The sequence below is a fragment of the Spermophilus citellus genome (assembly GCF_964194105.1).
Source record: "Spermophilus citellus genome assembly, chromosome: 3".
Classification (NCBI taxonomy): domain Eukaryota; kingdom Metazoa; phylum Chordata; class Mammalia; order Rodentia; family Sciuridae; genus Spermophilus; species Spermophilus citellus.
Genome location: NC_138184.1, coordinates 159,642,227 through 159,664,651, shown reverse-complemented (window position 1 = coordinate 159,664,651; position 22,425 = coordinate 159,642,227). Strand labels below are relative to the sequence as shown.

The 22,425-nt window shown below is 33.6% G+C and overlaps 2 protein-coding genes across 3 annotated transcripts in view; one reads left to right on the top strand and one right to left on the bottom strand.

The window, feature by feature from the left end:
• The window catches only part of IMMP2L (inner mitochondrial membrane peptidase subunit 2), an 883,542-nt gene that overhangs the window by 424,795 nt on the left and 436,322 nt on the right, over positions 1-22,425 (bottom strand). The window lies entirely within an intron of this gene.
• Positions 868-22,425, top strand: part of LRRN3 (leucine rich repeat neuronal 3) — a 34,772-nt gene continuing 13,214 nt past the window's right edge. The window contains exon 1 of the mRNA XM_081285016.1: positions 868-1,323. The gene's annotated coding sequence lies outside the window, so the exon portion shown is untranslated. The remainder of the gene's footprint in view (positions 1,324-22,425) is intronic.

The following is a 22,425-nucleotide window of genomic DNA, read 5'->3' as shown; positions in this document are numbered from 1 at the left end:
ATGTGTTTTTAAAACTTCTGTCCATTTTTTCATAAGTATTCTTTGAGACATACACACTGCTATACTTTCCTCTGTTTTCCAAATTCCTGATACACCTAAATCACATTTGTTTGTGTTTCATATAGGATATATTCCTGATAAATAGCTATTTAAAGATAATAGACCTACAAGTAAGGAAAAATCATTTTGAGTATTTAGTTTATTATAGAGAAATATATCCACTGGAATAGTAAATTCATGTGTCCTAAACACACACATACACACACACACACACACACACACACACACACACACGAGAAGTATGTGGATATAACTGAAAATATAACTTTAAAATTACCCCCCTTCCATACCAATGTTGTGAATTATAGAGAAGCAAATATATGCTTTATTTTTAAAGTCTTGTCATTCCAAATATGAAATGTCATTGCTTATAAAAAAAAGAAGAAAAGAAAGGAAAAAAAGAATATGCTATTGGACAGCAAATATACAATCTAAATTGAGTAGGAACTATAGAGAACCAAATACCACTCCAGTTTCAGGCACAGAGAAGGAGTCAGATGCTTGAGTCTTTAGCAGGGTTTTTAATATTTGGGAAATCCTTATTAGTAGAATGCCCTGCCTATCTTCAAAGTGAGAACACAGCTTCTCTGAATGACTGATAACACAAAAATAGAAAAACTTGTTTAAAAAAATGGGGGGGGGTAAGAAAGAAAAGAAATCTCTACATTCCCTGAAGGAAAAAAGAAAGAAAATGATTCCTAGGAAAATATGCAAGCCTGTTTCATTTATTTGTACCCTAAGCAGCAGTGTCATAGAACAGACAGGTTGCTTCAGCCAACCAGACTGGAGCAGCTGCGAGTGCTACATCTTGGCAGTCTGAAGCGATTGGCTCCTCTCTGGGGAGTGGAGGGTGTTCAGTTATTAATGACCGCTGAGCAGGCAGCACCATGTCAGTGTGACAACTGATCCGGTGAACGATGCACCACTAACCACCATGGAAACAAGGAGAAATAACGCCAGCTCACAGGATCTCCGTACACTGGATTGAGAGCCTCAGCTGCCGACCAGGAGAGTTACAGGCAAGAGAAGGAATCTGAGCTGCAGCCTCCTGCCTTCCTTTATATTTTAGGACACAGAGATAAGATTGCTTGCATGTGTGCATATCTTTGGTACATATTTGTGTATACTTTATCACACACACACATATGCACCGATTTATACCCGGGAAAGAAGACAACCATGTGATTATCTGAATCAAGGAACTAAGGAATTCAGCACGCAGGGACACTGTATGTGGTCTAGCACTGAAACTGCTTTTGCAAGGTAAGTTTAAAATATACATATCTATTTAAATAAGCTCTATTTCTTGTTTCATTGATGTTCCTATTTTTATGTCTAAATTCTCCCTTGAGGTTTTCTTGTTGTCTGAATCCTGAGAGCATTTTCTCTGTTTTACTTTTGAGAAGAAATTCACATGCAAAACCCCTCTGGATCTGTATATGCCTATCTGTGCTTGTGGGATTCTCCAACATGCATTTTACTAGCTTGAATGCCCATCAGAGGATGTGAGTGGGAGTGAAAAAGCAGTGTTGGGGGAGGAGAAGGAGGAGGGAGACAGAAGAGAAGGGGTCTGGAATAGAGGAGAGAAAGAGAGAAGTGGGAGAGAGGAAGAAGGAGACAAACAGAGAACCAGGGACAGGAGAAAAAGAAACACAGGTTGTGGAGGGTGGGTGGTAGGATTTTTCTTTTTCTTCATATTATTTATAATGAAAAGCAGATCAACATTATTCTGTGTTTTGCAACCACCTCCCCCCTCCCAAATAGGACATTTTTGTTCCTTTTTTCCCAGTGGATGGAGATTAAGGAGAATGCTCTTATATGTATGTTAAGAGGAAAAACCACTAACCAGAGTAGCAGAATGAGCATATCAAGAACATTTATTGAATTTCTGCCAGACTACATTTTACAAACTGGAGTAAATGAGTTTCCTTTAATAACATCCCCTCACTGGTCTGAAGGGACAGTGCAAATGTCTGATTGCTAACGCAGCTGGAACTGCCACACACTAGGTAAAAGGATCCCAGGAACCAGAAGAGTTCTAATCTTCTTTGGTAATTAACAGGATCACAGCAGGATGGCTTTAAAGTACATTTCCTATTTAAGAAGATTGTTTGTTCTAACCAAGTGCAATATTCCCTTTGCTGTTATTGGGTTGGATGGCTTAATTCAGCTCTAATTTATTCATTTTTAACAATATGTCCTTGTTTCCATGCATCTAATTTTATTGAAAGCAGACTATGAGTATGAGTAGAACCTTCCTGATTTAGTAAAAAGGAACAATGTGAAAAATGAAAAGGGAAGAAGAATCAAAATATCTACCAAGAAAAGAGTGTGCCCTGGTACTACAATTACTCATATCCTAAATTTCTTATCTTTAGTTTCAGAAGTAATGCCTTTGAGACAGAATTACTCTCAGTAAACTCTATGAGCATCCAAGTGGTGATGATGATTCATGGAATACAACATGGGCTAATTTTTACTTCCAGTCTTGTAAAAGGAGTCAGCTACATAGAATATGCTTTCAAACAGACAACACCAATTGAGGATGTTCGTGGAAACATTCACTACCCCCATTAATGGGTCCTGCACAGACATTAAAACAAACCCAGTATTTACATTTCATCTTCTGGAACTCTCTTCTCCCTTCCTCTAGTTCAACTAACCAAACACTTAATAGAGTCTGCTTCTTTGAAACTGTGTTATTTTTTTTCCTAAACTGTGATTTCACAGTTATTATTGGTTTCTAGTTTATAACATATGCCAAAACCAAAAGACAATAACCAGCCACTTACATCCTGCCACTTTCCCATAAATGTGTCAAAAAATGAGTCAGTTTACAATACGTAATGTAAGAAGTCAATTAATTCTGGCAACCTTTGTAAATGATGACAATAAAACATCTCTGACAATCTGCCAGAGGCTTCGATTTTCCCTCTGTAAAATGAACAAGTTTAAGAAGAGGGTTCCTGCTCAGGGTGAAAAATGAAAGGTGCTGAAGCATTAGCTTGCAATATTGGCAGGCTTGCTCGCTCTGCCTCAAACACCACATGCAATCTATAGAAAAAACAAAATGATTTATTGCAAAGAAAAGGTGTTTTTATTTGCTTTTCTGCTATTCATTAGAAGTGCTGCTTTTGAAACAGATCAGATCTGTTATTTTGAGGCAGCCGTTAAGTTCCTAACCAAGAGGAATGGTTGAAATAGACATTCTACCTCCCAATTTCAAACTCCTATATAATGTAGCATTGCAGCATTGATTTCAGTTTCTCCTAGACCTTTCACGGGGAAAGTTTTCATACTAAACACACACATTCTAAAATCTTACCCAGCCTATTTTAAAATTGCAATCAATGACAGCTAAGTGCAAGGGATTGGTTCTTTAACCTTAGTAGAGCTCAGATAAATATTATGTGGATTTTAGAAGTCAGTAACGTGCCCTAGAATCTGAAAAACACTGTCACCCAGGCCCCTAGTGTTGTCATTTGGTGTGTGCCCGTGAGTTTGGTGACTTAGTAAGCCTTGCCAGAGGATGGACACACAGGCATGTCTGAAAGATTTAACCATGCCCAGTCGTGTAGAAATAAAGAAATAATAGCTTTCTGTCAAGAGGAGCTTCAAAGAACCATCTTTTCAGGGTGTTGCTTGTCACAGGCAACATGCTGAGGTAGAATGCTGATGAGTAGGTGGAATTTTTCCTTTGGTGGTGGTAGTGGTTGTTAACAGTTTAATAAATAGTATAACCAGCTTTCTAGACTAGCAATTTGAGGACCTATGAAAAAGGTGATTAACTTATGATTCACTATGTACATTTTACTATTTCTTTGTTCATCTTTTAACACTTGCTTTTGCACAAAATGGGTTTGATGTTGAACTTTTTTCCCCTACTCTGATATTTTTTTGAGTGTAAAATTCCTAGGTAACATGATATTATATTTATTGAAAACTTAGTTGAACAGAAAGGTCTGTAACCTGAGTTAACCATAACAACAAAAAATTAAATGCTGTAACCCAATTAGCAGTCCCTGATGGCTGTATATGAGGTTGGTGATTCAGAAGGAGATTATTAAAAGGAAGCTTATGGCACACTAAAAACGGAGGCACAAATCCTAGCCTCAGTAAAGATGCTCCCAAAGAATAATTTACAAGTATGTGGCTCTAGCCATTCTGGAGAAACACTGGACATGTTTGCAGTCCACTAAAATATTCCATGCAGACCTGATTCCAAGTGTAAGCTACTTATGTATTGCTCATTGGTACATGAAACTAAATGAAGTAGCTAACACTAGGCCATATATCAGTATATCTAATCAATGTTGTCAATACTCTCTGATATTGGCTATGACGAGTTCTTAGGAAACCTTCACTATGTAACAACAGAACACATTTCTTACACGGAGCTCAAAGAATTCTTCCCCATCCCTCGTGGTAAAGTGATATTCAGCAAGTCACTAGAAGAATATAATAGTAGTTATTCCCTTGGCCATAATGTCTGAGGAAATAAAAATTTAATATAAAGAAAGTAGGTGGTGCCAGAGGATGGGAAACAGTAATAGGGAGAAATCAAATTGTTTAACTTGAGGGGAAGGGAAGAAGACCTGAAAAGATGCTACTTAGAGGTCAATAAATATAAGATTAACAAAGAAGACTTAATGCTCCTCTCAATTCTTTGGAAGAACAGCACCTATCAGGTCATCTACAATATCTGAGTAACTGTCGAGTTTCTACAAATCTGTTTGTTATGATGTTCACTCTTTTAAGGCCATAAGGGAGGGTTATTTTTTTTTTAAGTCGCCATGAATAAAAATACAATACACAGCTTCAGCACAGGGGAATAAAAGATGGGTAAGTGCTAGCATAGAATAATGTAATTTTTTTAAATTGAAAGTGACCTTCAGTATTTAGTCTAACAAGCTCAGTGTGATAGGTAAAGAAACTCAAGTACAAAAGATTTAAGATCTGTATAATGAGATGTAATATATATTATATTTTAAATATACACAGCCATTTACTAGAGAGGGCTAGGATATAACTCCTTAGAGTGCTCCCTCCAGCAGTAAATTAAAAGTCTGCATCCTCTGTTTTTCATATAATAAAATGTAAAAGAAAGACTCAGAAATATGGGGCAAAAAAGAAAAAATATTCAGCAAGATAGTCAAGTATTCTAGAAGCAAAAACCAAAATTTAATAAAAGAAGATGAATTTGTTAAGTATATATCACAAATATTATAAACCCTTAATTTATCTTCTTGATCCAGTCCACTATATTCTATAATGAGTCATAAACATTAGAGTTTTCCACTGTTTTTAAAACATCCTAAAAGTAATGCTGCTATCCTTCAACTAGAGAGATTCAGCCAATTGATCATTTACTCTAGTTGTAAGTTTTTCTAAGAATTCTGAAAATATGCTCCACATTATTTTTTACTTGTTTTCACTGGAATTACTTTAAGGCATTTAGCATGCACCCTTCTTCATATTCAGTGCCCATTCTTACAACTGATGCTTGGCTTGCTTACCTCTTTGGAAAATAAGGAGTGTATTCTCAGGATAGCAACCCCTTCCTTCTTTCACCCCCGCAACTCCCCACCCTGCCTTTTTCATTTCCAGAGTTAGAGTGTGAGAGGCTTTGTAGGCAATGGCATCTCTTTAATTTCAAAGACCTATTTTTTTTTTGGCAAATTTATCTCTGCTTCTAAATGTGTTCTCCAATAACATAACAGTAATTAATGGACTCAAAAAATTCAGGGGGAAATTAAGAATAAAAAAAAACACAGTAATGAGAATATTTATTTAGAGCTCTATTGTGTACAAAGTTTTTTTCCAACAATACCATTTGTTCCTTAAAACAACCTGGTGAGGTAGGATAGGTAAGTGATGATTATCCTTTCCTTCAAATTGGAGAATGAGTTTGTGTTAGATAAGAGACTTGCCAACATGTAGAGGAATTAGGATATTCTGACTCCAGGGAGTAGGAGATAGAATGGGTACAGCACTGATCACTATAAGTGACATTTCAGTAATCATTAGTAAATATCCCTTCCCTTCCTCTTGAATTCTCACACAAGGCTTTATCTTTTTAAGTCCTGTACTCTTTGTACCACACCACAATATTTCCAGGTGGATTTTTTTGCAAACTAAAATTTTCATTTCTTAATTTAAATCATAGCTAATTCTATACCCAAATTAAAAAGAAAAAAAACCCCAACAGCCAGAATAAATTATTAGAGAAAAAGATTGTACATTGTTCTACCTACTCATCCATATGTTTGTCTGATAGCATTAGCACTTTGATAAACAAATACTTGGCAAAGGTCTCAAAAATTGGATATAATGGGATGAATAAATTATTCAAGGATTTTCCAGGTTGCTAAAAAACTATGAACAAATTCTTCAAAGTCACTTGAAGCACCACCAATGGATAAAGTGTCAGCATAAAAGCAACTTCTTTGGCATCTCCTTCCTGGTTAGTCTATCTTGGGGAAAAGATGATACATTTAACCACTCCAAAATACAAGTAAATCTGTAAAGTAAACTAGTAAATTTATAATATAATAAAGGCTGGATACCAGTAAATTTATTTACATTATTCTAAAGAGCCTTTCTAGGGGATATTTTGACAGTCAGAAGCAATATATGGTTTTTAAATTGAATGAAAATCCTGAAAAAAAAAAAACATGTTTTAAACTTTGTCGTGTCAAGCTTGACTTCCATATGAGGCATCCCACAAATAATCTACAATACTACTCAGGGAAGGAGGGTAACTACCCTGAACTTTTGCATGTATGCATTGAAAAGGCCCATTGAATCAACAGTCTTTGTATCAAGAGACAATAATTGCCATTTCCATAGGTCTGAAACCTTTGGGAACTAAGTCCCTGAGGAACCAGAGGGGAGGCAGTGTTTCCCTTTTTGTACAAAGCAGGGACTCCAGGAATGGGTGGAGGTTTTCTTTTGGGTGGAACCAGGGCCACTAACCTACCATAGGCAAAGCAACAGCCCTCAGAAAGGCACATATCACTTATGATTGACATGAATAATACTGGGTATCTTGAAGACAGAAAATAATAAAAAGGCCTAATTTTCACTGTGGTAGAAATAATTGATTTATGTTTTTTTGTAATTTTTTTTTCTAAAATTACTGAATTAAATTAATAACTAAAGAAATGAATGTAAATATTTTAGTAATTAATTTTTCCGGAGTAACATTTATATCTTAATATCTTACAATCTCATAATGCCAAAAGGTCCAAGGCATTTAAATGACATTGTCAACTAATTTACAGTTGATATTTGTTAAGGAGAAAAAATGAAAATTCAAAAAGGGTATTAAAAAAAGACAAGTAGCTGGGCATACTGGCATACACCTGTAATCCCAGCAACTCGGGAGGCTGAGGCAGGAGAATCACAAGTTCAAATCAGCCTCAGCAACTTATCGAGGCCCTAAGCAAATTAGTGAGAACCTGTCTCAAAATAAAGAGGGCTGAGGATGTGACTCAGTGGTTAAGTGCCTGTGGGTTCTATCCCTGATACCAAAAAACAAAAACAAAACAAAACAGACATGCATTTTCAGAGATATAGTTCACGCTGGCTTTTATATCATTAGACTACTTTTCTCATTGCCATATTTATATGCCTAAAAAATACTAGTCTTATCATCATGGGCAACTGTGTCTTTTGAGTCTGTGTTTTATTCTGTGTTTATCAAAACTCAGTCACTCAGAAACATTGAATACTGAATATGTTCTACCATGAGTACTCAATGTTTACAGAACATGTGGGGTCATAAAGACCTTTACTGAAATTACAGTAGTTGCAGGGAATAAATTTTAATATTCATCTGAAAAGATTATATTCTCATTTCTACAAAGGCCACAGAGTTAATGACCTTATACTGCAGGTGCTAAGACCCTGAGAACAAAAAGAAAAAAAACAAAGCGTGCAAAAGGGTTTAGGTTTCAGTGCTTTATTACTGAAGACAAAGTGCTAGAAGATGGAAAGAAACAAACCATGTGGCCACCACACATAGAAAAGAAATATATTCTATTTCTATATTCTATTTCTAGGCACATACAAACTTTGGAAGCTCTATCCACAGTAATGTTTTTCTTAAAATAATGTAAAATGTCATTACAACATATGAGCTTAGATTTTCTTCATCTAAAAAATCAATTAGTTGTGGGAATAGCTGCACTGATTCACTACCAAACACATAATTTATATTTGTTTCTCTTCCTGTAGTTTTTCACTCACACATTTTGTTTGCATGTTTTTTTCTTACACAAACACCATATCTGCTCATAGAGTGTCACAAGGTGATATTCAGCTAACTTTTAAAATAGTGAGACATTTTCCAATCTACCATTTCCTTAACCAGTTACTTTATTTATAAGGAGCAAATTCCTATACATATCAGAGTCCCATTTTTCATTTACACCATAAATTATATCACAATATGCTGCTGTTAGACAAAATTGTCAAGGAAATGAAGAATTAAAATAAATGTTATGATATAAATTAATATAAGCAGAGCACTTACATGTCCCATTTTCATCATCTCTCAGACAATCCTTGAATAGCCCAGAGAATGATATTCAAAGTTCTCGTTTATTATTACTGTTGCATCTGTGCCAAACTTTGTACTAAACATCTAGCATGCATGTTCTCATTTAATCCTCACAATAACTGCATGCATTAAGTAGTATTTTTCTAACCCTAGTTTATAAACAAGGAAGGGAGAAAAAAAAAGGCTTAGAGAGGTAAAGTAACTTGTTACAACTAATTAAAGACCAAAAAATAAAAGGAACCTATCAGTTTGGCTCTAAAGAACATTCCTTTGTGGATGAGGCAACACTGCCTCTCACTGGTCCTGCCTAAATATAGCTAGTCTCTACTACCTTCCTGGAGTCATATTCCCTTTCAAAATACAACTCTATGTGTAAACTCATTCCAGGTGTTCTGCTCATACTACACTATCTTTCTGCAGGATTTATTCATAATTTCTTCTTCTTTTGTTTGTTTGTTTGTTTCCAGGAAAAAATAATGACTTACTTATTTACAGTTGAGTATCACTCTCTGTTAGATTACCTGAAATGATTTCTTTAGGTCAGTTCATAGCTTGACCAGTGAAGTAGCAGCTTATTATTCTCTCATTATTTTTCATCTTTACCTGATGGGATGTAGTACAATAATGGCATAAAGGGAAAATGCAAAGTTTGGCCCTTAGGTCTCAAATTGCATTATATTTATCACAACCTATCCACGAATCCATGGACTGTCATTTTGTCTCATGTATTCTCCTTTAAAGGAGGAAGATGAAAACAGTCTGAATACTACTTCACTGTCAGTATGATCATCATTAATTTTCAGTGAAATTCATCAGTCCTTCTCATTATTAATAAGCTTCTTGCTCTGCAAAGTTAATTGATGAAAACTAAAACTTGTTTTTTAAACTGACTGAGCAAAGACAAACAAACCTAAAACTTCAGAAGTGTTCTATTGTAGCTGTTTGTTAAACTTCAGCATTTCTCATTGACCTCCTCAAAGATTGTCTAAGAGAGATGATGAAATTGGGACATATAAGTGCTCTGCTTATATTAATTATGTCATGACATTTATTTTAATACTTCATTTAAAATATGGGGGAGTCCTTCAACTTGACTGACTGTCCTACATAGAAAAAGCTGAAAAAGGGGCTGGGGTTGTGGCTCAGCGGTAGAGTGCTCACCTAGCACAGACAAGGCCCCAAGTTTGATCCTCAGCACCACATAAAAATAAATAAATTATATGAAAAAAGAAAAAGCTGAAAAAGAAATTATGGTAAAAATATTGTTGAGGGTTCCTCCAATGATTACAAATGGGGTTTGGACAGCTCATGTCCATAATGTTTTCTCAAATATTTTTAGTAAAAATAAGCTGTTAGACAACTGAAAATACCATCATATAAAATTAAAATTATTTGTGCATTAGGAATAACCTAATTCAAAACATGTGAGAAATAAAGATCATTCATAATTTTAAATTAGATATTGAGGGTTTTCCTTGCTATTTCTTATGTTCATTTACCATGAGGAAGAAGAGGCTAAAAAGGGGGAATAAGAGGGAGATGTTGGCCAATAATAACTTATCATGTACCACAGCCTGGACCTGGTTAAGCTCTTTAAAGACCTCCTCACATTTAACTTCACAGTGCCATGAGAAAAGCAAGCAATTAGCATGGGGAAATACTTGCCCAAATTCACTTATTGGCAGAGTCCTGATATGAATCCTGAGTGTCTGACTCCACAGTACATTCTATTACAAATATTGTGGTGAGTAAGATGTACTTTCATCTTCCACATTCTGTAACAAATAATGTGATGATACCACTAAGGTATCACATGCTTAGAATAAGCATAATGAAATTCTCCTTTGGGAAGCATTTGTTTTTTTATGCAGAAGCATCCAACAACAGGCTCTTTCTACAGCAAGGCCAGGAAACTTAATAAAACTTTACAGTTTTGACACATGGTACAACCTTATAAAATAATCTTATTTCACGAATAATATACTTAACAATTAATATAATTCAACTAATTTAAAATAAAAGCAATGCTTGCAGATTTTCTACTTAAACATTTTCATTAGTCTGAGTAATTTCAGAAGCATAATGTGCATTAAAGAAGTGACATGGTTGAATTCCAGAAGGACTTATGAACACCTAAAACCTTTATGTTATTTTCATGAATGGAAGAGTTAGGAAATAAAGAAAGTTTTCTTGACCATGAATGTCTTGCAAACTGAACAACAGAACAATGTTCAGACCTTATCGTTTGTTCTGAATGTTGATTCCCAGATTGAGAAATATGATTTTTTTTCCAGATTGGAAATTGACGACTTTTTTTTTCTATTTTTCTATATTTTGTACACCTAGGAAAGATGATAAACACAAGTTTAAATCTGTCTTTTAAAGAATCTTTCCGATAGAAACTCCTCGTGAACCACCACCTCTTACTACCACCCCTTCCCCACACCACATTGAAGGTAATGGTGCTCTGAGTTCTTGACTGCACTTAGGCACAGTCATGTCTAATTATAAAGCAACATGCTGCTTTTACTTTTCTTGGGAGAAACTTATACGTGAGAGTCTTTTAAAAGAGGAAAATTCTAAGGTAAAATTATACCATGTATTCATCCATTTAGAATGCCATTCCATGGTCGTTTAATCAACAACCTTTTATATATCTATAGTCAATGATATATTGATAAGGAATGCTACAGATAGATAGATATAGATAATAGATATAAATATGACACAGTAAACAGAACTAAATATCTGTATCTCTGATGATATATATATCAAACTCACATGAGTGATTACTTTTTTTCAGAATATCAGAAAATCTCAGAGTAGCACCAAATATATCCTAGTGATTTTCTTGAGTAAATTTTCATGATTAGTAAAGGGATAAAGATTCTTCTCCTTTATATTTGTCCAGAGTCTGCCAATTTTATCTTTGGTTAAGTAATTTTTTTTAAAAATTTGTGACAATCAATTGCTTGAATTTATACAGGATATACATATGATAGAGCCACCATATAGTATTTTTCCCCAAGAGAAGACTGAGAAAAGGGTATAGCTAAAAGGGTATAGCTATAGTTAGAAGTTTTACTATAAGGGATATGACTTAGACATCAAATGGTTAACTTTAGTTAATATCAGATAATGTAAGATTGTGACAAACATATTTCCTATTTCTACTGCCCAAATCTAAAGAAGTACAACATTCATTATCATATCCTGGCTCTTGGCTGACATTCATAGTGCTTAGATTATGCACCCTTAGGAGGAGAGTTTACCAGGAATGGACAAATCCCTTCTGCCTACCTACTTCAGAGTTACAATGTTTACATACTATACCATATTCCATCAGGAACTGAAGGTTACCCAGAAAGTGCCACCAACATAATTAATGATTTTCTTTCAAATATCATTGAATAATATAAGGATCAGAACTGCAGCAACAGAATTCTTAAACTGGGGTTTTATAGATAATTAAGTCATTTTCTCAAAGTGACCCTGTTACTTAAAGACATGATTGGAACCAAAGCAGGTGATTCTGTGCTTGCCCAGCAGGTATATTTCACAGAACATTGACTCTGATTGTAGAGTTTCAAAGAATTTGGACCATATGCTCACATCACATCATTCTTTCTTTGAGCACCACCATGACCAAAAGTTTCCAAATTAACCCTATAGAGAAATCCAGCAGTACCTTCTCTGTGAGGGGCCAATATTTGTGCACACTGTTAGCTGCCGGAGTCTGGTAGAAGTCCAATTCACTGTCACCAGTCACTTTTTAAAATTATTTTTATTTTTTAAAGTTTTTAAAAATTGTTGATGGACACAATATCTTTATTTCATTTATTTATTCTTTTATGTGGTGCTGAGGATTGAACCCAGTGTCTGATACATGCTAGGTGAGTGATCTACCACTGAGCCAAAAACCAGCCCAGGCTCTTTTCAATGTTTCTTTAGATTGGCATAATAATGACAGTAATGTGTTGCTGCTACTCGGTATCAAGCATGTTAATGACTTAAGTTAGGATTTTGGATTTTTGCCCTAACATGATTTTAGCTGAAAAGTTGTTTTGTTTTGTATTTTTAATCAGTCAAAAAAAAAAAAAAAGAGGGAAAGAAAGAGAAATTATTAAATGGAAACCCATAAGTAAAAGAATGGCGACCACAGAAATAAGGTTTTACATTAATTCAGAAAAGATTTAAAATAAATCAGTTTCTTTATGCTATTGTAATAGAAACTCTACTCTTTTGGAACCTCCCATCCAAAATTTACAAAGCTCTGATACCATTACAGTGACTCAAGCTACAAAGACTTTCTAACACATACTGTGTTGTAATTCTTGAACTTATAAATCTCACTCTGAAAATATTTGTTCAATTTTTATAAAAACCTATTGTAAATTCCCTCCCACAAGAATGCATAAATTAGAGCTGGACACAGTGGCACACACCTGTAACCCCAGTGGCTTGGGAGGATAAAGTAGGAAGATTGCAAGTTCAAAGCCTGCCTCAGCAAAAGTGAGGCACTATCTCTAAATAAAATTCAAAGTAGGGTGGGGTTGTGGCTTGGTGGTCAAATGCTCCTGAGTTCAATCCCTGGTACCCACCCCCCAAAAAGAATGCATAGATTAGAATAATGAGTACTCAAGACCCTGAATTGCTAAAATATATTTTAATTGCTGACAATAATATGGTCTTGTTTAAGATCACAGAATATCTATTTATCTGAGTGACTTCACACAGATAGTTTTCATTTTTCTCTCATTTGTACTCTCATTAGCACTTCTTGTGGATACGAATGAATAATGTTTAAATTAAATTTGAACAATGTCTACAAGATTTTGTTTCCACACAAATGTAATTACATCTCAAAAAAGGACTACTGCCTTATTCCATCAATTCAAAAAGTATATATACTACTATTTTGTAAAGTGATAGTTAACAGTTATATTTCTTTGTCTCTATTCCATTTCCAACAACCATGATACACACACGTTTAATTGTACATGCACACGATACTGGATCTCCAAAAACATTTGCCAAATGTTAATAGTTCTTATCAGTTACAAAAATTTAAATAAATCAACTCACAGTTGTGCCTGGTTTCCAATTCCTTTTTGCTTTTTTTAGACATGTCATATAATTGAGATGTCAAATATTGTAGCATATTTTAAAGAGTCATTTACACAGAAATATCCAGAAAAAAATCTACTAGGCAAGCAAAATTCCACAGCCTTTTATGCAAATCAGAGTCAAATGTCACACACATAGCTCTATTTTGCTCTACTGCTTCTATTCCCACATCTCCACCTCTAAACTAAATTTAAGACAACAAATTCTAACGAATTATCAAAATAACAACTATTAGTTATTTGGTAGTGATTAACATTTAGTTACTGCTTTCTATGTTTCTGGGAGTTTTGTATTAAGAACTTTTAATGCATTATTTATATTTTGAAGTATGCCTAGAGGTAGGCATTATTATCACCCACTTTTAAATAAATAAGGTAATAGTGACATTGTAACAGAAAATTGATGTCAATGTTTGACCCTTAAATTACTATGATAATTCTACTGAACACCATTCTGAGTGAGTGAATAAAGATAAAGGACTTGCATTTGCTGTTTAAATAATCTGGGGAATAAGTGTAGAGCAAAGTGTGAACACCAAAAAGTGATACTCATGGAATATGTGTTTGGGGGGAAGCTACTTGTTCATTCTCACTTCCCCTGCATACCACCCCTCATCTCTTTGGGTTTGGACCTATATTCACACAACCTTTTTGAAATTCAAATTCACTAGAAAAATGACCACTGTTGTTGAAGAATTGCTTCCTTTCTTTCATGCATTACTCTGCTTTTCACATTTTGAGCCAATTGAAAAGATGAAAAAGTTAAAAAAGATGAAACTTCAAGTAGAGAAGATGTAAAAATCATAAAACTTTATTTCTACCACTGTCTCTTGGATCCATTTTCCCATTAATATTGGGTTCTGTAATCCACAATTCAATATCTGAGAGTGACAATTTCTCTTGTCAGCTTCTTTTAACTTGCCAAATGCTACCTTATGTTCTAGGAATGTACTTACTACTTCTGATAGTATTCCAGATTTGCATATTTATGTTTAGCATCCTATTGCTGTCAACTAAGTTCAGTAAGTTCATCACCATATTAATTTTTTTTAAAAAAAGGAGTAAATACTATATGTGAAAGTACTCAATAAGTTTCCAGCAATAGTATTAAACAGTACTACATAATAATGTAGTATTGATAATACCCTAACTAGTCTTTTAGTTTTCACCTTTTGGAGGCAAATGCTAGATTAAGAGTTTTAAATGTAGAGAAAATAAAAATTGTTATTAGGGATAACAAGACAAGGGGGAACAAGAGACGAGACATTAGCAGATTCCCAGTAAGCTGTACGTTGTACTTCATATTGAATTAAAAAATATGCACAGAAATACTCAGGTTCTTATTCCCTTGGAAGCAGAAACAAATTCATTCAGAATATGTTAGTTATGACTTCTATAGCCTTTTTGAAGACAGAGAAAGAAAGCAGAGAGAAGTTTCTTATGTGCAGTTTCACACATAAGAGAAAAAAATAAAAGGAAGGGAAAAGGAGTTGAGTTATAACAGTTGACAGAAGTGAGTCATATATGTGGGCCCACCTGCCAGAATGAAGAGGATAGAGATATAGCCATGGACTTTCAAAAGGTCCCAGTCCACAGCTATTTCTATTTCCACAGCAAAGGTATCAATTGAGATAAAAATGTATTCTTATCTCTGTAGACTGAAAATACATGTTTTCAAAAAAAATCACAAAGTGTTTTAAAGTGCCCCTTAGAATTAATTTTATTCTTCTCCATGAAATAAACTAAAGAATCTGTGTGTTTATATGCTGAAAAATTACAAAACAGATGTCAAATAACATTCATTTTGCAACAACAAACTTCTATGAATCTGACATCTAGTTATTTCAGTTAACATCATGTATGAGACTCAGACTCAGAAATTATACAGCCAAAAAATGAAATATTAATTCATGACAGCATGTTGAAAGGAGCAGATGAGAATAAAACATCACAAAAGTATTTAAATTGACCAAATGAAACTGCACATGTTACCATCTTGGATGACAACAGAAATTTATTGACTGACAACTTACATCTAATTTGCTTCCTTATTCTGCAAATCACAAAAATGGGTTGCTGTGACAACTGTCATGTCATATTTAGCTTTATGGGGGGAGAAAAACCTTTAGAGTACCTCAAAGACACAAACAGAGAATGTAGTTTTATTGTTATTCCCATCCTAGGAAAACAAATTTCCGACAATAGGTCTATTTTCTCAGAGCCTTAAAAATGGGTTTGCTTTCTGTCCTTTTCATTTATGTTATGTATAGTAGCAATTTGTACAAAAAGGGAAGAGAAAAAATCCATACTAATATAAAGAGATAAATTCAGATCGCCTGAGTCACATGAATGTGATAGGGCTATTGTCTTTTACAGCATCCCCAGTTTATCACCAATAGCTTTTATCCAATTTAACTCCACTGATATATGCACCAAATCTGCACATGATACTCCCAGGAATATACTACAGATCAATTCTTAATGTATCAGCAAAGCAAAGCTTATTTTTTCTCGACCAGAAATAAGAGCGAATGCAAATGAGGGATGATTAATTTTCTTGTAAACATATTCTTCATCTCACAATAACAAATAATATAGTCTGTTCACAAGGATGCTATGAAGGATCTTAGAACACATAATACCAACATCAGTACACGCTGGAGCAAGCACATGAATTGCTTCATGCTAAATAAAAACCTACATGCTTTTCTTCTGGGACCCTAAAAATATATATCTATATAACATACATTGAATATATTATTCATATTACATATTTTTTGCAGATACATATGGAACACTGAAGGATAAGAATATGTATAAGATGCACTTATGTCTATATGATATATATAGGTAAATAAAACGTATAAATACAAAAAATGTATTTATATATATTATTTTATATATTTTATACAGATATATACATATGTATGTATGCTTATACATATACATATATGTATACAAATAAAAACACTGAAGGCCCTGAGTGTTGGAACAAAAATAACTCAAGTCATTGTTCTCCTTATTCAATGGCAATTTTGACAACATTTTTGAATTCTCCAGACATTGGTCTGATGTGGAAGGCCACTTTGAGTTCTCTCATCACTAGAAGGTCACTAATATTGAGAAACCTTTCTCAGAAAGATAGTCCACTTAAAAGACAAAGAAACAGAATTTTTAACATGTCTTCCACCTTCACCACCAGTGCCATAGGAAACTTGCTCAGTAACTTCTCCCAGCTGTAGGCTTTAGTATGAACTCACCATTTTGAGGCAGGGATGTAAACAGGGCAAAGTTAGTGAAATAGGTCTGCTAAAAGATGCTACAGTTTTATAATATAAATAGTTTTATAATATAAATATATCAATAAGATTACAATAACTAAAGTCAGTGTATAAACATACTATGTATCCAGGATGCATAGTAAAAATTGTCCTTACACATCTTGGAGGGAAGAGTACGGGCCTGCATATTAAATGTCTTCTGCTGCACCATTTAATCATACCAAGGAAATGGAATCAACACACAGAATTTTTTCAACTTTTCCTTGGGCAACAATAAAGAACAATCAATTTAAAAATAATTGGAGAAATTTGTGTTTTGTTCAGAAGAGTAAAGGAAAACATTCATTCAGCAGTACCACATACAATCATTTGCTTAATAGCATTTCTAATATGTTATGCATTTATTCAATCTACTTCCTTCTATATTAAAATGCAAAAACAATTACTCTGGATGTAAATCCTAGAAAACAATCAAAGTTTCTATTAAATCAGAGAAGAGACAGTTAAGCTGCAATGTGATTTGCAGATGCTCATGAATAGACAATACTTAGAATTTCTTGCACTAAAATATGAACCAAAAAAAGGGTGGTAGAAATTCAGGCATTATTTTTCTTACTCTTTTCCTCCCTCTCTCCTTCCTTCCTTTCTTCCTTCTCTTCTTCCTCTCTGCTTTCTTCCTTTCTTTTTAGATAGAATTTGAAAAGTTCTTATTTAAAGCCTAAGGATTCATTTATGCAGCATATAAAATTGTCTTTTGTTACAACACCAGTTCTACAGAAGTAGAAACTTCCTTTCAATGCTATACGTAGTTTACATTTAATTAATGTAATATGAACAGTTTCAACCTTTTAGCTCCTTTATCTCTTAAAAAAATCTAGGTAGTTCTTTGTACACTCACTTTAAAGCCATTTCTGTTCATTAAAAATCAGTATGTTCAGGAAAAAGCAACTGAACATAAAGCACTAAATAAAAAGATTATGTATATATAATAAGCGCATTTTGTATTTTACTGTCTGAATGGAAGTTTTAAAAATCCACAAGCTTTAATTGGGATGCTACTGAAGTAATAATCTCAAATCTAAGATTCAATAAATATGTTTGATGCTCTGATTAAGTGTCAAGGCCACAGACTTGTTACTTCAGATCTACTGAGCAATAATTTTTCTAGATAATAATGAACTCCCAAAGATTTATTTGCAGCACTCAGCTGTCCATTTGAAAACTCTGAGTCACACTACAATACTTTTAATTCTGTTGATAATATTACAGAATCTAGTGTAGAAACCTTAAATTTTTAGTTAAATCTTATTTGTTTCCTATACACCATGTGGACTGTGTGTTCTTCTGCTAAAACCAGTGATATCTGCCCAATTTTGACTATTTGGGTTAGCATCAACTTTTTTCCTTAAAAGAATGTATGAGTTTCATTACAAGGGTGGGATTTATTTGTTTTGTTTTGTTTATTGCCTTAAATCTCACTGGCAAATATCACTTTTCAGCACAGATTCTTTACTTCAAGTCAGATTTCACTAAAGACATAAACATTTCATAGCAAATGTAATGACAACTTTAATTTTGACCACTATCAGCTGACAACAGGCGAAGTTTGGCCTCTAGCCACACCAAACCAGTTTTCTAGAGGTATTTCACAACATTTACACTCAATTATCTTCATGTTTATGGTTGCTCTTTTGTTGTTATTATAGGCATCTTCCATTACTTTTAAAAGCTGTTGGCTTTTGGACATTAAGAATGTATTATGACCTAATTTACATGATTTCCTATGTTCTCCAAGTAGAAATGTCACAGACTTAAGAAAATGACCTGTATATCTAAAACCCTTGCTGCATATGCTATTACTGTAGATATTTTGTATACAAATCAATTGAAAACCATATCTTAAGTGCAGAAGATATATATGAACAAACACACTATCTCCACTAGTTCCTTCACAACAGATTTATTCAAGATATTTTATAAAAGTACCTTTTAAAATGCTTTTCCAACAATCTGAATTTAATTATACATTTTAAAATATGCTAGTATTTTCAAGTGGGTTCTGTTGCAGTTCTATAGTCGACAGAATTAAACAAAATACACACTTATGTTTCATTTTGTCAAGGTTATATCATCATTCAACAGTCCACTCCATACAAACTTTATGAGGGAAATAAGCAAGACACAAAGGAGTTTCTTGTACAGAACACTTTAAAAAAGTGTACAATGATATTATGATATTACAACTAAAACAACTAATATTATTTATTTAATAGATATTTATTGAACTACAAGTGAAGAACTATTCTAGCTGGGCACTGGAGATTCATCTGTGAAAAAAACAGAAAGCAACCTTTATGAATGCTAACATTCATTGGAGGTGATGAGAAGCAAGTAATAAACCAAAAGCAAATATATTATTTCTGAAAGTTTCGAATGCTATATAAGGAAAACAGGATGAAAAGAGTGACCTGAGAGGGTACTTTTAGTAAGGGGGGTCTATAAATCAAGTATTATTGAGAGAGAGAATTAAACACCAACTTATAAGCAAACATCTAAGATGTCTAAAACAATTTTAATGTCATTTAATATGTTCATTTCTAGCTGATAAACCATTAGCATTTATTCCTTAAATTTTAAAAAGAAGTATCATTTCAGTGTGCAAAGAAGAAAATTCAGCATTGTGTATTCTTAGGAAATAGCTAAGACTAGAATAAACATGAAGTATTTTAGTAACAACTAAAGTAATGATTCGTTCTCCAATTGTATTCAGTACCAACTAAGGGGGTCAATTGAGCACAAATGTGTCTTTAACACAAAGCTTTATGCATCATGGGCTAAAACAAAGGAAGCTGAGGATGGAGTCAGGGATATGGAATACAGTTCAGGAGTCCTCACTTTCCATCCCTTTTGACTTTGACCACCTCATTAAATCTCTCTGAGCCTCTCTTTATCACTTATGAGGTTAGCACAAGAGCACAGGCTACCAAGATTAGAATCAAGTAAGATCCTATGTGAAAATTGAACTGAATTCTTACCATTCAGTGCATCATCATTGTAATTACTACTGTTGTTTTTATTGTTTATTGCAGTTGTTAATGGGAATTATAAGGACCTTGAAGTATCTTTAGAATCAGAGCTACAGTAAAATATGCAAGAAAACAAAGCATTAAAGACCCTATCTATTAATTTATATTGGAATTAAGTCTACATTAGAAGAAAATGATATTATTTTTTAATCTGTTTTTCCACACAATTAATGGGAGTCAGTTATGAAGAAAGCCTTAAAATTATAATTTTTCAGCTCCATATTTTCAATTATCCTGACATGGCTTAATTATTCTCATATATATTTAGAGTATCTCTATACACCAAAACAACACCATATCTATCAAGAAAATCTAAACAACATCAAAGATATATTTTATCTTACTAACAAGTCTCATGAATTATAATGAATAGAAAACAGATACAAAGTTTTACTCTAGTTTCAGTTTGAATCCTGAACTCCAAGTCCACAGTGGTTTAATCTGAATTTTACTGCATACCTATATTTTAAAAATCTATAAATCATAAATACTGAAATACACATATAAAATACAAACAACTTTTAAGCTTCAAAGAAAGCATCTCCATATTATGAAATTAATGTTACAAAAATATAGACTGAGTAAAGTAAATATCCTACAACAGACACCTAGTGGAAAATAAAATTACTTCACAAAATAATTTGTCTGGGTACAATGGAATAATAAACTTAAGTGCATATCCCAGATCAAACCAAGAAAACTCCAGATCTGAAATCATATAACTATGAAGGGAAAATTTATTCTCACAACTCAAATAATCAAACATTTCATTTTATCTAAAAAAAGAATTCTAACCTTTGAAGCTGCTATTATATAGCTTAAACCATTTTCTTTTGTTAACCTAAGCTGATCGTCTGAAACAATACTGAATTATCTACAGAGACTTTAGTTAGAAATTCTTTAAAGCAGGTGATTTGGCACCTAGTTTTCATCATAACGTGGGTACAAATTTACAACATTGTTTTGAAAGAACTTTTTCTCCATCAAGATTTGGAACTCCATTTCTATGATTGGTACCATCCATATGCAACCTTGAAAAAAGATGTAGAAGTGGGTATATTGAGCATGTTCCTAACAGGAAGCTGAAAGAGGTAATGCTAACAAGGGCCTATATTGTGCACTAACACAAAATTAAAATTTGGTATGTATCACAAATTATACTACTTTCTATTTCAAAGAAATGGGCATTTAGTCTTTTTATTTCCTCCCTTAATATTGGTACTTTCTAATCAATAATTATAAGGAAATACATACTTCTTTTTTAAAGTCATTGTTTTCAGGTATCTTGTATTCCCAAGGTGTTCATAACTCAGATATAGTCTTAGTTGTTAATGATATAGTAATCAAATATCATTGGAAATTTATGAAACTAGAATTACATAGAGCCCTTTGTGAGCAAGAATGATGTATATAAAAATGTCCTCTTGTATCAATAATAATTTAAAATTTATGGAATTTAAGTCAACCAAGTCTCATAAGGTCAACTACATAAGACATAAAGACATCTACATAATTAATCCCATGTTAATTATGGCTATTGTTAGGCCCCTATAAGATTAAGTGTATATAAGTTAGATGACAGGAAGAAGAAAACTCAAAGTTTTAACCTGTATGTAACCTGCTTTTGATATCCACATTTGTAGTAAATAATAACATTTGACTGACCTTGCATACATCAGAAACTAATTCAGTCAACCCCTTAAGGAAGAGGAATGTAACTCAAGGGCAGAGTACTTGCATAGGACACGTGAGGATCTGGATTCAATCCCCAGCACCTAGGGGAAGAGATAGGGAAGACTTCTCCAAAGTGCCACTAGGTCATTTCACATTAATCATTTGTCAAAACAAGTGTTAGGGAAAGAGCCCACTGACCTATACAGTAATGAGTTCCCACTCCCAGTAAGATAAACAGACATGAACAGATATGAACACACTCTCCATGCCTTGTTTAAAAGATTACTTTTGAAACTCAAAGCTATAATACAGAAAGCCTGTTTCAACCTTTCAATGGAGTTTTTGTTGTTCTATTTTAAAATCTTTCTTGTAGTCCCTGGCAATACTGTTTTAAGCAGATTGTTAAAAATATAAGGGGGTAACCACAGAGCACGAGGGCAATCTGGCACAATTTTGAAACGAAAATAGACAATTCCATGCTCAGTATAGGAACTAACAACATAGACCACACCAGTATGATCGGTTCCTAAGAAAAAGCTTCAGAAAAGCTTCATCCATCACTGAACTCCTGGCAGTCAGAGTCTCACCCTTGGGACACCTGAAAATGTGGTGCTATAATTTATTTTCTTATTTAT